The following is a 16,608-nucleotide window of genomic DNA, read 5'->3' as shown; positions in this document are numbered from 1 at the left end:
TGGCAAAAGGCATTCAACAGACGCTAAAGAGATGACACAAATGTCGGAATTATATGACAAAGTATCAAGAGAAACTCTTATTAAAATGCTCCTAAACGCAAATTGTGAACATACTTGAAATGGAAAGCTAGAATGGAAAAACATGGCTGAAGTTAAAAAATCACCAAATGGGCTTTTACCTTCGTTTTGAATATAATTCATTTAATTGTAAATGCATATAATTTTTTTAAACAATGGCTCTTTTTAAAAATCCATTTGCAAATTCTTAAAAATTAACAATCAGCTCTTCTGAGCTGGTGCAAGCCAGCTCACAACACAATGGACATCTACCATGAGCTGTTTCCATCTGTTTCGGTGAGCAATAAAATACCTCATGCTGAGAATTTTTTCTAGAAGTAGGTATTGTAAACACCAAGCGAGATGAATAAGCAGTTCTACCCATAGCTGACTTGTGGTCCAGGGGATTAGATTGGGAAATGCTGGTCTAAACAGTGTACCCAAGATGCTCTTATTGTTCGAGTACATTCTAATCTCTTTTGTTATATTGTTCCCTGGACTTTTTGACATTCAGTTTAATTGTAGGTCTTTAACCTTTTTGTTGTCTTTGCCCTCTTTCTACACTTCTCTCTTGGTATAAAGCAAGCTCTTGTTACTTTTGCTTTTTCATAGTCGCCAAGTTTGAAATATGGACTTACTGGGTAAAAAAATCTTGGAAAGCTGTCTTTTCTTCCTTATTTAGCTGAAAGAGGCTTTTCCCATTGCTGTCCCCCAGATTTAACAATACTTACACGTACGCCCTCAAAATTGTCTCTCACAATATCCATACTCTTTGCAGCTATTAAATCACAGAAAAGATGGAGACTATCTTGTAAGCTTGGCAACGCAAACTTCTGGGAAAACGTTAGACATCAGTTCCCTGTGTGGTGGCCTCCAGTCTCCATCTGTGTTGACCTTCCTCCCACCGTTTAATTGCTAGAGCCCCATACCCATGTTAACAAGAGTGGGAAGAGCCAAATAGTTAGCAATGATGTGATTTCCCCCCTTCGTTCTCAGATGGACAATAGATCACAGATACACTATCATCGGTGTCCCTGGATCTCATTTGGGAAACACTACTTTTTATGACTTTAGAATATGTTTATGTCAATGAATATCATCCCTGAACTACAGGAATTTGACTCAATAGCTAATTTCTCTTAATTTGCACACAGCTGTTTTACCTGTGTTGACAATTTTCCTGAAGAAAAATGTTGCCCCTTGTGGGGTTAAAGCCTCTTTCAATTTTGCCAGCATTTCAGAAATAAATGGTGTGCTAGCGCAAAGTTGCTTTTCAGTGAACCGTATGCTTGCCAAAGCTGCAAGGACTCCCACTACATCATGGATGTTAAACTGCAATCTTACAGCAAATGGTGCCTGAGGTTTAAGGCTGGCTGGAGAGAAAAATGAATGAAGGAGGCAACTGGTTTAAAACTAAAAATATGCCTACCCCTCTTTGGGAAAGCAGTATTTAAACCTAAAATGGTTGAACTAATTAAACTCAAAGCAGAAGCTGACTAGCACAAGGCACCATATCTCCATCCCCTTTACAGGCACTTTAAAGTCGTAATTTAAACTTCGGCAAATTCGTTTTAAGGCAGATTTATTAACACACCTGTGGATTGCCAAAATTAGGTTGTTGGTTTGCTTACTGCACACTTATTCAAGAGAACGGAACTGTCTCTACACACAGTGTAACTGGGCTGTGATTCGTAATCATTGTCTCTTCCTTATAAATAGTAATACGCTTTCTTTAGACATTCTAGGTGTTTCAGAATATGTATATTTGTTTACTTTTTTAAATTACTATTTCTAAAATTTGTGATCTCATCAGTGGGATGAATAAATTCAAGTTGAGCGTTATTTATTTTTGCCTCTTTTACTAAGATAGAGCCTGCAGGGCAGACAAGTGAGTAAATGAATTAATGAATGCTCATGAGCAAATGGGTGGAGTGGTCGCATTTACAGCTGAGCACCAAGGTCAACACTCTTTTAGGCAACAATAGATTCACTTTTATTAGATAAAAACTAATTCTTTCAGGGAAAATAATCAGCTTAAAATTGAAGATTCTTCTTTCGCAGCCCACGCCCAAAAAAATGATTTTGGACTTAGATCTACTTTAGGCCCATTCTTCAGGCTCTGATTCAAAAAAGTAGGAAAAACCTCATCCCAAGTGGGAATTTGGGGGTTGCTATCTTTTTCTACATTTATGTATTTATGTATCTATGTATTTATGTATTTATTTAAATTTTATTTATTTATTTGAGAGAGAGAGAGAGAGAGACAGCACAGCAGGGGGAGCAGCAGAGGGAGAGGGAGAATCAGGCTCTCTGCTGAGCAGGGAACCCAACTCAGGGCTCAATCCCAGAATTCTGGGATCATGACCTGAGCCAAAGGCAGCCGCTGAACTGACTGAGCCACCCAGGTGCTCCTTTCTCTACACTAAAAAATTCCTGGCTGGCTCAATTAGTAGAGCATGTAATGCTTGATCTCCAGGTTTTAAGCTTGAGCCCCACATTGGATGCAGAGATTACTTAAAAAAATAAAATCTTTTTAAAAAATTCAGAATCAGCCATAGTCAACATTGAAAATTGGTTCTTTGGTTGAGGCACTGGGAGATTGTGAAAAAAATCTTCCTCTTGCTATGCGTCAGTCACAGATGTATGCATTTAGTCCATAAACATGTTATCTGTGGTATGAAATTTCATGGGTATTGATTAGGAAGAAAGGTCTACAAAGGGGTAACAGTGAAAAGAAAATTGAGAAACACTGTTCTAAGACATCATATTTTTGATAACTTGCTATTTGTAACACTAATTGTAGCTCAAAATCCAGGACTCCATTTAGACCTAAAAGAGATCTTCTCTAGGATAGGGACACCGGGGTGGCTCGGTTGGGTAAGCACCAGACTTTTGGTTTCAGCTCAGGTCATGATCTCAGGGTCGTGAGATGGAGCTTGTGCTGAGTCCCACGTCAGGCTCTGTACTCAGCTCGGAGTCTGCTTGAGCTTCTCTCTCCCACTCCTTCTGCTTCACCTCCTGCTTATGTGTGCGTGCCTGCTTGCTTCCTTCCTTCAAATAAAATCTTTAAGAGCTCCTCTAAGCTAACCAGGGTAGAAATTATAGGCGTATCAGCTGTTGTAATTATTTGTCAATCTCTATGGGCAAAATATAACTATTTTTATTTCAACTAGCATCAGGGCCATTAATAGTTTATAAATACCTATCACTCCCATGTTCACAGTGACATCTTAGCTGTGTAAATAAAGTTCACCCCCACTAAAATGAATACAGTCAGTGTAATCTTTGTAAAAAGAAAGAAAGGCAAATCCTACCTCATTTATTTTAGGCGAAATTTGGCCTAATGTTGTAATAGACATATAATTTGTTAACAGTTAAAAATCGAAGTTGTCCTCTTCCTTATAAAAAAAACATCATGGTGAAATATATTATTAAAGCTTCTGGTTTTATTGCTGCTGTTATTGTTAAGAGTTGAGGCTAATCTTCTCTTTCATGGTTAGAGAGTTATATCCCCTTTTAGTCCATGGTATCAACATTTGTCCAAAAGCAGTCCTGTTTTTGAGAGAGGATTGTCCAGGCGAGGCATAAGGAAAACAGAAAATTCTATTAAAAAGAAATATGAATCTGAGCTGTACGTTTAAAACAAAGAAGCTAGCACTTTCCAAGGTAAATGAAAAAGAGTTTATCTTATTTTTCTCAGAAAGGGAAGGTTTGAAAGCGAACCCATTTATGATTTCAAAGTCATGAAAGGATTGATAAAATAGTGATAGATCCAGTGTATATTTTATAGTAGCATGGAATTTGAAAAATAGGAACTCCTACAATATTATTTCATCCAAAGCATAATAAATATAGGGAGCAAGGTCACGGGAGTTGATGATTTAAATAAATACTGTAGTTCAAGAGACATCTAACATTGTGCGGAAAAGTTGAAAAATGGCATTCTGCTCCACGTTTTAAACACACTCCTCCGTCATGATTAACAAGAAGATAAACCCAGTAAGGCCAGCTTTGCATTTTTCTTTTGGGTCAAGGAAGTCATTGAGATATAATTTCATGTCCTACTTTGAAAATTTGGGACTTAGTGTTATCATGATTTAGGCCATGTTTTTGATGGATTACCCTGGAAAGGAAAGTCGCTACGGCGCTCAGCCCAGTTAATTCCTTCGGAGAGTAGCGGGATGGTTTCCCAAGCCTCCCCTGCGGTGCTCCCCTGCGGTGCTCCCCGGGGAGAGGACCCTTCTGCTGGGAGCTGGGCGCGAGCTGCAGGGCCTCGAGGCCTCGGGGGCGCTCACCCTACAAGCTGGGGCGGGCACTGAGCTGGCTGGTGAAAGTAACAGATCACAGCCTGGCCTCCTCTCGGGAGGGACTGTGCGTTTCTCCATCCGAAGGAGCATCAGAGAGGAAGAAGATTCTAGATGGGGGTTGCAGGACACAGACTTCACGTTTGCAGCAGGAGCCAGGAGTCGTTCCGAGGGTTGCAGCCTTCGGCCGAAATCTTTAGAGTGGCCTCAGTTTCCCTGTCTGTCAGATAGGAAATGCCTTGCTCTCTTCCTCTTCAGGTAATGATGGATCAGAAGGATTTCACAGCTTAACACCTTCTAGACTCGTCTCCTTGTCGGTAGACGGGGATACCTCTGTGCGTCTGTGCAGAGACCTGCAGGAGGTGCTGGCCCCTGCCAGGCGCTCGTCCGCAGCAGCCACACCTGGGACTCAGCTGAAGGGGGACGTTGCCAGAGAGGACAGGGCCCGGCTGCAGGGTCCGCGGTGAGCCTGGCTGCTCCGGGGAGAGGCACCCGCGGAGACCAGACCCTCCACCCAAAACGCCCTTCACCGTTTCCCACTGCTCGCCTGGGCAGATGCTGGCGCATCGAAGTAGCAGCTGCCCCATCCAAGACTCTCGCTTCGGTGGTCGCCGCTCATACCTGTGTGTCCTGCAGGTGCCAGGTCCCGGCCTGGTCGCTGGGCTTCCGAGGGCTCCGGGCCCCCCGGCTCAGGGCCCCCCAGCTCAGTACCCCTGGCTCAGGCCCCCTGGCCAGGACCCCCAGCTCAGGCACCCCGGCAGGGCCCACCAGCTCAGGCCCCCCGGCTCAGGCCCCCTGGCCAGGACCCCCAGCTCAGGCCCCCCGGCTCAGGCCCCCCGGCTCAGGCCCCCTGGCCAGGACCCCCAGCTCAGGCCCGCCGGCAGGGCCCCCCGGCTCAGGCCCCCCCGCTCAGGCCCACCACCCGGGCCCACCGAGCTTCCCGGGGCCGCTCCCTGCAGCTTCCGGCCCGTTGGTGACTGCTGGGCTTTCAGGGCCTGGGACAGCGGGCACACAGAGCGGTCTGGCCCCGTCCCCTGGTGCTTTGCTGGTCAAGGAGTCCCTGCGGCCGAGGGAGGCCCCGATGGGCCCGCTGCCACCCCCCCAGGTTGGTGTCGGGGCCCAGAGCACTTGAAATGCCTCCTGACGCTTCCCCTCGTCCCGGAGCGTCGGAGGGTCGCGCAGGCCCGGCTCCCTGCCCCTTCCCGCGCGGGCACCCCTGTGGGCTGAGTCTTCACCGCACCTGCTCAGTTCAGTTCTCAGAAAGAACATGAAGCAGCGAGAGCGAGCGACTGCTCCGGTGACCACGGCGGAAGCGGCATCAGTCAGGACAGGTGCCAACCAGGGGCCCGCGGCTGGCTCGTCCTCTGAGCCTCACGTCTGTACCTGGGTTTGGAAGAAGAGCAGGTAAACCTTGGGTCCCCGTTCGGTGTGTCCTGGGCGGGATCCTGTTAGCTGTCAGCCTGGCTCCAGGAAAACAGTATTCCCTGAACGAAGTTTTCCGTCAAACAGAATAAAACGATCTCCGTCTGGTTTCTGGCAGCACACTAGGGTCGGAGAGTAAAGAAACCTGCCTCCTATCTTCTGCAAAAGCTGTAGAGCTGGCATGTCTCGCAGTGTTGGAAAATTCCCATTTTCCTGCAGCACAAGTAGGATTTTCGGTGCGAAGTCGCATAGGGGTTGTACAGTAAGGTCACTCTCAGTTTAGGTGCCCTGGTGATCCACGGGTAAGGGTTGTCAGATTTAGCACAAAAAAAAAATTACGGGAAGCACAGTTAAATATGAATTTCAGATAAACACTGAATAATTTTTTTAGTATAAGCAGATCCCAGATATAGCACGGGGTATACTTATACCAAAAATTATCTGTGGTTTATCCGAAACTCAAAGTAGACCGAGTGTCCTATATTTTATCTAGCAACCCTTTTGGGGGTTCGTGAAAATGCACTTGAACTAAAAGTCAGAATTCCTTGCTTCTAGTTCTTGAGTCTTTTGAGCACGCAATAAGCATGCGTGTGCTCCTCCAGTTGACTGAGTTACTTATGCGACACGGAGCAGAATCTGATGCACGAGAAGCTCCACGCGAAGCATTGCCATGTAGGAGCAGAGGTTTACTGTGGGAAAGAATAAGGGTCTTTGGCGTTGAGGCTTCAGGGAGGGAAATGGAGAAGTGCCCGGCAGAGATTTTAAGTGTAGTGGTTGAAAATAATATTCGGCTGTCACAACTCGGTTTAAAAGTGTGTCTTTCTCCCATTCTTGCCAGGCTCATGCCCTGTGAAACTCAGGCAGGGAGTATGTCCCATGACACCAGGCTGATTGTGGCCAGATGTTAATCTTGCTGTTCACTCCATTTTATTGTCGTTCCGTTATCTCCACGCTGCTGAACGATGACGTGCAGTGGAAGCCCTAATACACGGTAGTCAGAATCGTCAGGCTACAAGGTCTGGGAAGCCCACGTTCATCTTGAAAATATGTTTCAATACCTCCCACCCTTTTCTAAAGTCAATTCATCTATCTTCGTATCTTATAACTGAGAGTCCTTAACATTCACACTCTGCAAAAACAGTCCCCAACTTCTGGGGAAAATATGTTGGTTATTATTGTTTTCATTATCGTACATCATGTTCATATTACGATGGGAAAGAGCCCTTTTTCCCTCAGAAGGGAAAAAAAGTTCCTGGGTAGGTGGAAACACATCCAGTGCAACAGCGCCGTCCACTGGCCACGACGGGGAAATGTGTGCCTTTGTGTCGTTGACCAGAAGACCAGGCCGCCCTAGGAGGTCGCTGGGTTAGAGGCCGGCTGTCACTGAAGCCCAGGCGTTGGGGTTTCAGAGCGCAGGTCAGGGACCAGCACTGGGCCATTTTTGTTTGTTTGTTTTTAAACAGCAAGAACAGTATAAGGAAGCGTCCACCGACTCTCGGTGTAAATTAGAACAGAGCTCTAAATCATCCACGGGGACTATTTCACTATGAATGAGTATTTCGCGATGACGTCTTTGCAAAGCATGTAAGGCCCTTTGCTGTGGTTGCATTTTCCCTCTCCTTTGCATTGTAATAGATTCTGACAGACAAAAGAAAATTAAAATCAGATGCGGTGCTCGAAAGACCAAAGAGGAAGCTGGATTCTGTGCTGACCCGGGAACCACAGGCTTTGTGAGTTTCGTTTGCTTTGGGGCCAAGGGACAGACCAGCACCTTCATGTCAAATGCTGCTTGCTGCAGCCCACCTGGAAGGGTGGAAGCGTCTGTTCTACGGCGAAACCACCCTGTGGCCGCGGCCTTCTGCCCAACACGCCCATCGCTGTGGTCCATGTCCCATCTCGGCCTAGAAGTCTCACCTTGTCTTAGACGTTCCGGCGTTCGGGGTGTGGGCACCTATCAAGGGCATCTAGTTCACCTCGTTGTTTGATTCTTTTGTAAGCCTGAGGCGACCTGTCTGCGGCCACTGAGTCATCCTATATTTGAACATTTTATTCCAATTAGCTGTAGTGTTGCCGTGTGGCTATTCACTTACTCTGACTTAAACTTCTCAGTTTGGGGAGCAAAATTAATTTTCGAAGAGACGTGAAACAAAGGGCTGATGGTTTTAGAGGAACTTAGAGGGTGGGTCCTCAGGTACCTGGCTGACGCTGCCGAGACACTTGGTGTTACGCTTCCAGAGTCTGCTTTATTCATGGAAATGCGTGAAGTTGCACCCCAAACAGATGAATGGTTAGTTTTGGTCTGTTGGTGAATTATTCTTCCATGACACTGGTATGTGAAGCGGAAGGTAAAGCATTACACTCAAGGCAGGTCTAGAACAAGTTTAGAGCTCTTTACTGGCTCCTCTCGGTACGATTGAATCGAAGTAACCTCATGACCAGATTAATATGCTTAATAAAATGGAACGATGTTTTACTGTAATTAAACAGGAAGAGACTCAAGCTGATAGCATCTCAGGTACTTTATTACATAGACCAGAGAACTCTACTAAACCTGTAAATTTAATGCTTTGGAGTCTTAGGTGCATAAAATTGAAGAACCTAAAATAAATAAATAAATAAATAAATAAATAAATAAATAAATAAATAAATAAAATAAAATAAAATAGAAGAACCTGAAAAAATACCCCCCCCCAAAAAAAACAAACTTGAGTTGACTCTCTTTAAAAGGTAAAGGGTCCTTAAGGCATCTGCATGATTTCATCCATGCTGTGAGACATTTTAAATAAATTGCGTTAAGTAGAGGTGAAGAAAATAATCTCGTACGGAGAGGATAGTCTCTCAGAAATCTAGTCTGGAAACCTAGTTAGAAATTAGTCGCAAGGGGCTCTTGGGATCCCTGGGTGGCTCAGGGGTTTAGTGCCTGCCTTCCACCCAGGGCGTGACCCTGGAGTCCCGGGATCGAGTCCTGCATCGGGCTCCCTGCATGGAGCTTGCTTCTCCCTCCGCCTGTGTCTCTGCCTCTCTCTCTGTGTCTCTCGTGAATAAGTAAATAAAATCTTAAAAAAAAAAAAAAAGAAAGAAATTAGTCACAAAACCATCCTTTGCAGCCACATCGCTGGGTTTGTTTTGTCGCTATTGTTCCCGCAAAGCCTACCTGTAGGGCAACTTTAGCCTCTGGTTTTCTGAAAGGTGCCGCATAGGCTTCTTCTGTGTCCAATTTCCATAAAGTTCGCTTAGCAGTTCAAACTTTATTAAGACTCTTGACAAAAACAGCTGCTAGAATTGCAAAGGAATGTAATAAAAAACATAGGGTCAGAAACAACTAGAGTCTATAAAAGCGATGTCCACAGTGGCCAAGCCCCCTTGGGGGTGCAAACTGGTCACAGTCGGCCTGCACCGTGGGGACCCCCGAACGGGCAGGCAGCAGGGCACCCAGGCTCAGCCCAACCTCGGAGGCTTGTGGCCACTTGCCGTCCTCCAACTGATAACCTAGGTCAGGCCCCGGCAAGATGCCAACCGCAGACCAGCCTGATGGGGGGCGGGGGGGCACCGTCGTTTTACAGAGTGAGGAAGCACTGGAGCAAATTCATTTTATGTTGGTTTTATTGTGCAGTAAAAAATCTCCAACATGTACTCATTTACTAAAAAGAAAACAATAAATGTTCAGTTGATTGTAGTTTCCATATTAGCACGAAGGGACTTGAAGGGGGGGCACTTGGAAATCTCGCGGAAAAACTCAGGTTTGCGTAGAAATAAATACGCGGTGGCAATTAGTGTCTACAATCCATCGGCTTCTCTGACGTCGGGACCTTTGATACGACTTCATGTCCTACCAGCACGACATCTAGATATTCCGGGGGAGATGGGGCCACGGCAGCTGGTGTTGCTTCCCCGAGCAACGTCTAATACTCAGAAAATGGAAAATCAGGAAATGGACTTTGCCTTCATGGTTTTTGTTTTTTTTTCCAGATTTTATTTATTTGCTTGCTCGTTTGCTTTTTATTTATTTAGAGTGTAAGCAGGGGGAGAGACGGAGAGAGGGGGTGGGAGAGACCTAGCAGGCTCCCCGCTGGACCTGGGCGGCCAAGGCCTCCGTCTCACGGCTCTGAGGTCATGGCCCGGGCTGAGGCCACGAGTCGGACCGTCACCCGCCTGAGCCACCCAAGGGCCGCTGCTCTTGTGGTTTCGACTGAAATGACAAATGACTAACTTTGCAGAGGCTCCTGTGTTACCGGCGAAGGGTGAACCAAAGCCTGTCGGCCTCTGCCTGGGCCGCCCCGTCAACAGTGCCCGAGGGATGAGGGAGCCCATCTGGGGGACTCCGGGGTCCACGTGCGGGCTGCGGCCTCCGAGTGGGGGGGGGCCTGGTGGGGACGAGCAGGGGCTGCCCAGGACCGGCCCTTTCTGGCGCTGGGCCGCAGCCTCTTGCTGCGAGCGTGAGGGGTCGCGAGGCCCAGGAACGGGCAGGCCCACCCAGCTCTCCTGAGCCCGGGCCCGAGCCCTGTGTCCCCTCGGGCCGGGCCTCCACCTCCCGCCCCCCTGCCTCTCGGTGACTGTGGCCCTGCGGTCCCCGCCGGGGCTCAGGTACCCGGGGTCCCAGGAAGGCAGGCAAGGGCCACACGGGCGCTTGTCGAGGTGGGGACCGGGAAGGCCGACGGTCCAGGTCTGCGGGCTCCCGAGGGCGCGAGGCGGGCGTGGGCCACAGCTGGCGGCCAGGCCGCGGGCCCCGGCCGGTGGTGGACCCCCGGGTGGGCACTGCCGGGGTGTCCCCCGCCCGGCCCGTGTGGCCCGAGGAGGCCCGGGGCCTTGGCCTCCTCCAGGGTCGCTGTCGGGGGTGGCACCCCGGCCTCCCCGGCCCGCCACCTTGTGGAAGGACGACTGGGTGGCCCTGCCGTCCGAGGTCACCGGCGGGTCACAGACGGTACTTCTCCCCGAGCTGCGGGTCCTGGGCCCACGGGCCGCGTGGGGCTGAGAGGGCCTGGCCCCAGGAGCGGGCCTGAAGCCCGGGGCCACCCCGGGGGGCCGGCCAGCGCTGGGAGGGGGCCTGTGGGCCTGGGGGTGGCCCCGGGGGCCGAGGTCGCCGGCACCGGGCCCGGGGGCCTCGCGTGTGTGGCACAAGTGGGCCGGCTGAGCAGTGGCCGCGTGGTTGGGTTGTGCCACTTAGTGTTTGGCGCCTCTCCTGGAATAAACCTCACGAGCCACCCTCCTCCCCCCCAAGGCTCCGACTCAACGCCTTTTGGTTTCTTATTGATTTTTAAAAGTGCTAAAGTAGACATGACGCGACACCTGCCGTCCTACCGCCGCTTCGGGCTGCGGGTCCAGGACGTGGAGTCCCCCGCCCGGCGTGTCTGCGCCCACGACTTCTCCGTCCCCCACAGAAGCGCTGCCGAGGAGCGGGGACTTCCACAGCCGCCCTGGGGCAGCAGGAGGCGCCGCGCTCCTCATCCTGCCTGGTGGCCTGGTGGCCTGGTGGCCTGGTGGCCCGGTTCCCTGCCGGCGGGTCCTAACTCCTCGTGTCCTCGCCAACACGGACTCTGTGTTTTAAGAGCGCAGCACCCAGGCGCTCCTGTGCGCGTGGCGCGGCGCCTCGCCGTGGCCTGGGCTGGATTCCCGGCGCCGAGCGGCTCAGGCCTCTGCACGGGCTCGCAGGCCACTTGCATCTCCTCTTTGGGGGAGTCTCTGTTCAAGTCCTTTGCCCATTTTCGACTTGAACTGTTCGTCTTTTTGGTGCTAAGCTGTAGGGGTTCTCTGTACATTCTGGACATTAAGGCCTGGCCAGCTAGCGGACCCCAAATACCTTCTCTCATGCTGTAGGTTGTCTTTTCTTAATAACATCCTTTGGGCCGCCGGGGGGCTCAGCGGTTGCATGTCTGCCTTTGGCTCAGGCCGTCACCCCGGGGTCCCTGGACCGAGTCCCACGTCGGGCTCCCTGCGTGGAGCCTGCTTCCCCCTCGGCCTGGGTCTCTGCCTCCCACTCTGTGGCTCTCATGAGTAAATACATAAAATCTTAAAAAAAATAAAATAAAATAACATCCTCTGAGGATCTCAGCTGTTTCAAAGCAGGTAAATGGGACTTTATTTTTCTTCCCACCCTCTCTCTGTCTACCCCTCTGCTCCGTGAGAGGCACACAATCAAGCCACTGTCGCAGGAGAAGAGACCAACGGAGACCTCCTCAATCTGGTTTTCTCAAAGAGGCCCTTTCTTTCCTGAGGGGATCACCCTGTAGAATAAAACATTCCTCATGGTGAATTAATCATTTCCCATTTGCGGAGGCTACTTTTCAAAGTAAATATTCCAATCATGTCCTCACTCCTGGGCAAAGTCCTAAGCCCTGCTTAGTAGCATCTGCTCTCAGCATCACATGTGTCAGGCTGCCCACATTCCAGGCAAAAACGCCACCCATGCAATCAAGGAGAAATGCTGCCCTTAAAACCTTCATCTCTCCACTTCTTCCTAGCGGGGAGGAGATGTGCGTGAGTGTTTTGAATTAAGTCAGGGTGTGGGAACCTAGTCCTGCAATAAAATGACAGGAACCTCAAAGCTGGGGTCATTGCAAAGGAGGCCGTTCATGTTTTCCATCTGAGTCCAAGCCTGAACTTGGCGCTCTGCAGCGAGTAGTCAAGTTTCATTAACAGGGTCAGGGCCACTCCAACCCCCTGAGCCCTTTCTCAGCCTGCTCTGTGCCCACACCTGCCACCAGTGCTCTCCATCAGCTACACCCAACTCAGTGGGTCCAGAGGGTGGCAAGGAAAGATTCGTTCTCTCAGGACTGTGCCAATGAAATCTGGCCAAGGTTTTCTCCTTTTTTTTCTTTTTTTTTTTACATTTGTATTATGGAAAATTTTAAGCACATGCGAGAGAAAACCTCCAGGTACCCATTGCTCAGCTTCAATAATTATCGAATTGTGGTTAGTTTCCTTTCAATTTTACCCCCACCCACTCTTCCCAGCCCGGCACCATTTTGAGGCAAATTCCAGGCTTCACATAATTTCATTTATAATGGTTTCAGATGGTACTTCTAAAAGATAAGGACTCATAAATCTCTTCTCACATGTCAACAATATTAACAGTGATCCTTATTATCATCTGACAAACCAGTGCTTGCTCACATTTCTAATTGTCTCATCCACGGTTTTTAATTATTCTGCTATCAGTTTGTTTGATTCATGGATCCCAAGTAGGTTCACACATTGCATTTTGTCCAGATATTTCTTTTAATCAGTGGATTTCCCTACCCCATCCCTCTCTCTTTTTTTCCCTTCTAGAAATGTATTTGTCGAGGAAACTGAGTTTCTCCAAACTGTCCTATAGAGTTTCCCATTGCCTCAATTTTGTTGACTGCATCACAATAATTAACAAATGTCTCCGTTAAATGTCTCCGTCTGAATCAGCCAGTGCTTTTGTAGGTAGCAAGACATCTGGAAGCTCAAACCCAGAGGTGTAGCTACACTGGGTTTTAAATAAATCAAGTTAGAAGCAGCGCGTGGAGTGTTCCAGAGAGGGGTGCCTCTGCAGCAGAGGCTTTGGAAGCTGGTCTTTAGGAGACGTTTGAGAGTGGTGGTTCTCAGAGACAAATGTTGGAATTAGGAGGATGGGGGATTTCAGATGGAACATCCACTTTGTAGCATTTGAAATTGTTATAATGAGAATATATTTAAACATTATTTGTGAGACATAAAAATGAATATGAAAACAAAGAAGGAAAAAAAAAAGAAAACAAAGAAGGGGAAAAAAATGAAGACAGTCTGTTAGCTTGGCAAAGACTAGATGTACATGGGCTGGAGACAGATTTCAGCATGAGATGTGATAAGAGAAACTGAGAGGCCCTAAGCAATGGAAAAAAACAGAAATTTGCTCCATTAGCCTCCATTTTTTCCTCAGGCTAAAGGGACAGCAGGGTGGAGGACCTGGGCGTTCTTTGGTCCTTCCCCTGTGCGCATGGCATTCCCTGAGCACGTATTTTGATCCTCTACCCCACTGTCTTGTGCTTTCCCAGGATCCAGTGCCCTCACCTCTCACCAGAGATTAGATGCAGCCGTAAAGATAAGACATAGGAGTGACATAGAGATGAAAAGTCATCGGCTCTGTTGGAAAGTGTAGCTTGGACCTGGAGCCACAGGACATTTAAAATGAATAGCCCTTGAGATGACCGAATTTCCCTACCAGCCTCAAGCACAGCTCTCCACCTGCCGCTGGATGGAGACTACAGAGCAAGACAGCACCAGCCTGACCTGAAGCTGGAGAACCCAGAAGAGGCAGAGGTTGACCTGCCACAGGTCCCTTCTCCCAGATGAACCACTTATACAAATATCTCCGTAATATACCTATTCTTTGTAGAAAAGAGAGTGACAGATGGAGGGAACCTGAGAGAGTCTTCTCATATTTTTCTCTCTAGTGGAATGTATGGAAATTCCATTCCTGCTAGGAAAACCTAAGGAGTCGAGAATACATGTTTTCCTCAAATGTAGCTTCTACACTTCACTTGACTAACTGGAAATGTCTTCTTCTCTTCTAAGCCTCAAGGGAGAAATAAAGTCTTTTAAAACAAAGCCTTTTGAAGACTCAGACCTCATCCCAACCACCACACTACACTACCAGATGGTTACTTGGGAGCAACTCAGAAGTAAGCATATGGTCTGTGCCATGTTCAGACCCAGCCCTTCAGGTATTGAGATGTGGAGGGGAACCTCAAGGTGAATAGCATAAATGTCGATGAGAGCTTGTGTGTGCATCAATAATGATGTGCTAAAGAAGCAAACTGGAAGCTAGTAGGAAACCCCGAATTTGGATATTCTGATCTGATCCAAATGCCTTATTTCAAAGGCAGGTCATCTTCGAATGGAAGACCCAGTACTGTTTTGCTGCATCTGGTTAATGAAATAATAAGTGTACAGATGTGTAATCTAGATCTACATAGATCCCAATGCACGTCCTAGTCAGTAATCACGGAAGGTGTATCTTACCGACCTGTCCACTGTAGGTTGTGGGGGATGAGGGCTGTCAACCCTGAGAACTTAGGGGCACCCAGAGGACCTGCTGGTGTATCATATCACCTCATCAGGACACCAGGTGCTCAATTTTTAGGTGAGGAAAATACAGTCAGGTCACATGGTTGCAGCTGAGGAGCATGCCACGCCATTCTTCAAATCAAGTGTCAGTGGTGCTCAGTCAGAAACTGAAATGAAAAATCCCATTTGCTATGATTTTCCACATTTTTTCAAAGTCTTAAAACTGTACTTTGTAATATTTCAAATACAATTTAAAACAAATCCAAAGTATATGTGTGTATATCTGTTCATTCATACCTGCATCTGTCAACCCTGAATCTGTTACAGGCTCGAAGGTGGATTAGATGGAACCTAACCATTTTTCTTTGGTGGATATTTCTCTATCACCCTGAAGGCCTTTATAAGAGCTAGTTGTCTAGTGAGCTTCACTCTTCTTCTCATCTTTTAAATTCAGTGGACATTTTTATTTACTTAATCGGTTGGTTCTTCAGGTCCTTGAGTTTTCACTGCTCTTTCCAGGCCTGGCATCTTTCAGGTCTTCCAGGCCACCAGGGTGCTTGAGTTTCCATCCCTAGACCCTTGAGAATTTCCGGGTCCGGAGGTCCCATTGTTGTTCCTTTCTGAGCCTGCGTCTGTACCCCCTTTCTTTGTCTCATTAACTGCCATTGTTAGCTAATTTATTCATGTAAATGAAAGAATCTCAAAAGAAAACATACCAACTAAATCAGAGCAGAGCAGAGAAATAAAGGAGGAGTTTATGATAATGTTATGGTAATATAATTTTGATTGTTCAAAGGACATTATTTTTCCCCAAGGCTCTGAACAAAGACTGTTGATTTGTATAGATGGGCAGTACTCTGCTGGAATATTGTTATTTATTTTAATTTTATGATTGCAACTTCTTGGGTTAAGTCATCTCAAGGCACAAGTACAGAGGAATAACAATTAGTTAATTGAAATACGTGACTGGTATAAAATTACCAGTTTAAAAATCAGTAAAACATATGAAGATCTTTCTTATTTACACAAATTAGGATTGAAAGGTTATGTTGTCTTGGCCCGGCACCCAGTTGCAAAAGTAGAAGGTAATTCAACCTCGTAGAATTCCCTAGTTCAAGCCGTGATGATGGATGTCCACTGCACTTATTTTATTTTGACATAGAGTGGCTAACCTAAACGCAAATGTTTGATAATAACACTGTATGTAGCAGGCCTGGAAATATACGAGGCTTATTCACTATCTCAGAATCAACATTTTGCAGCAATAAAAGCCAGAGAAGGAGGAAGAGAAGAAGAAAGAGAAACAGAAGGAGAAGAAAAGGAAAAATCCTTGGCATAAATTGTTTATGGGCAGGCAATTTTTATTAAAACAAGACTTGGATCAACTCTGGAAAGCTTGATAAATCCCTGATAAGGTGCCCAGATGTTCTAATGAACTTTCTAGGGGGTTTTGTCATTTCAAGTTTATGTGTTTTGCCCGAGGGCCAAAGACTGGGACATTCTCTGCATCTGCTATTCATTCTTCAAAGGAGCCCCCTTCTCACCACTGGACATTGAGTGCCTGCTGGAGAGGCTGCAAATTGGATCAGCCTGATAGAGACTATGGTCGAGTCTGGAAGCAGTATTCCTGCTCACTTTTCCAGGAACAGTGTTCCCAGGAAGAAGGAATCCTTGAGCCCCTTCCACTGCCTAACAGTGATGGGCACGTGTGCAGAGAGAACCCTGGCTCCTTCTAAAAATCCCATATATTTTCAAGTCTACTCTCTGAAGGCCTGAGCAATGGGAAGATTCACTCAGAAACCATTCATCCACGACC

Source organism: Vulpes lagopus, chromosome 10 (assembly GCF_018345385.1).
Source record: "Vulpes lagopus strain Blue_001 chromosome 10, ASM1834538v1, whole genome shotgun sequence".
NCBI lineage: Eukaryota > Metazoa > Chordata > Mammalia > Carnivora > Canidae > Vulpes > Vulpes lagopus.
Note: the sequence above shows the minus strand (reverse complement) of the source record.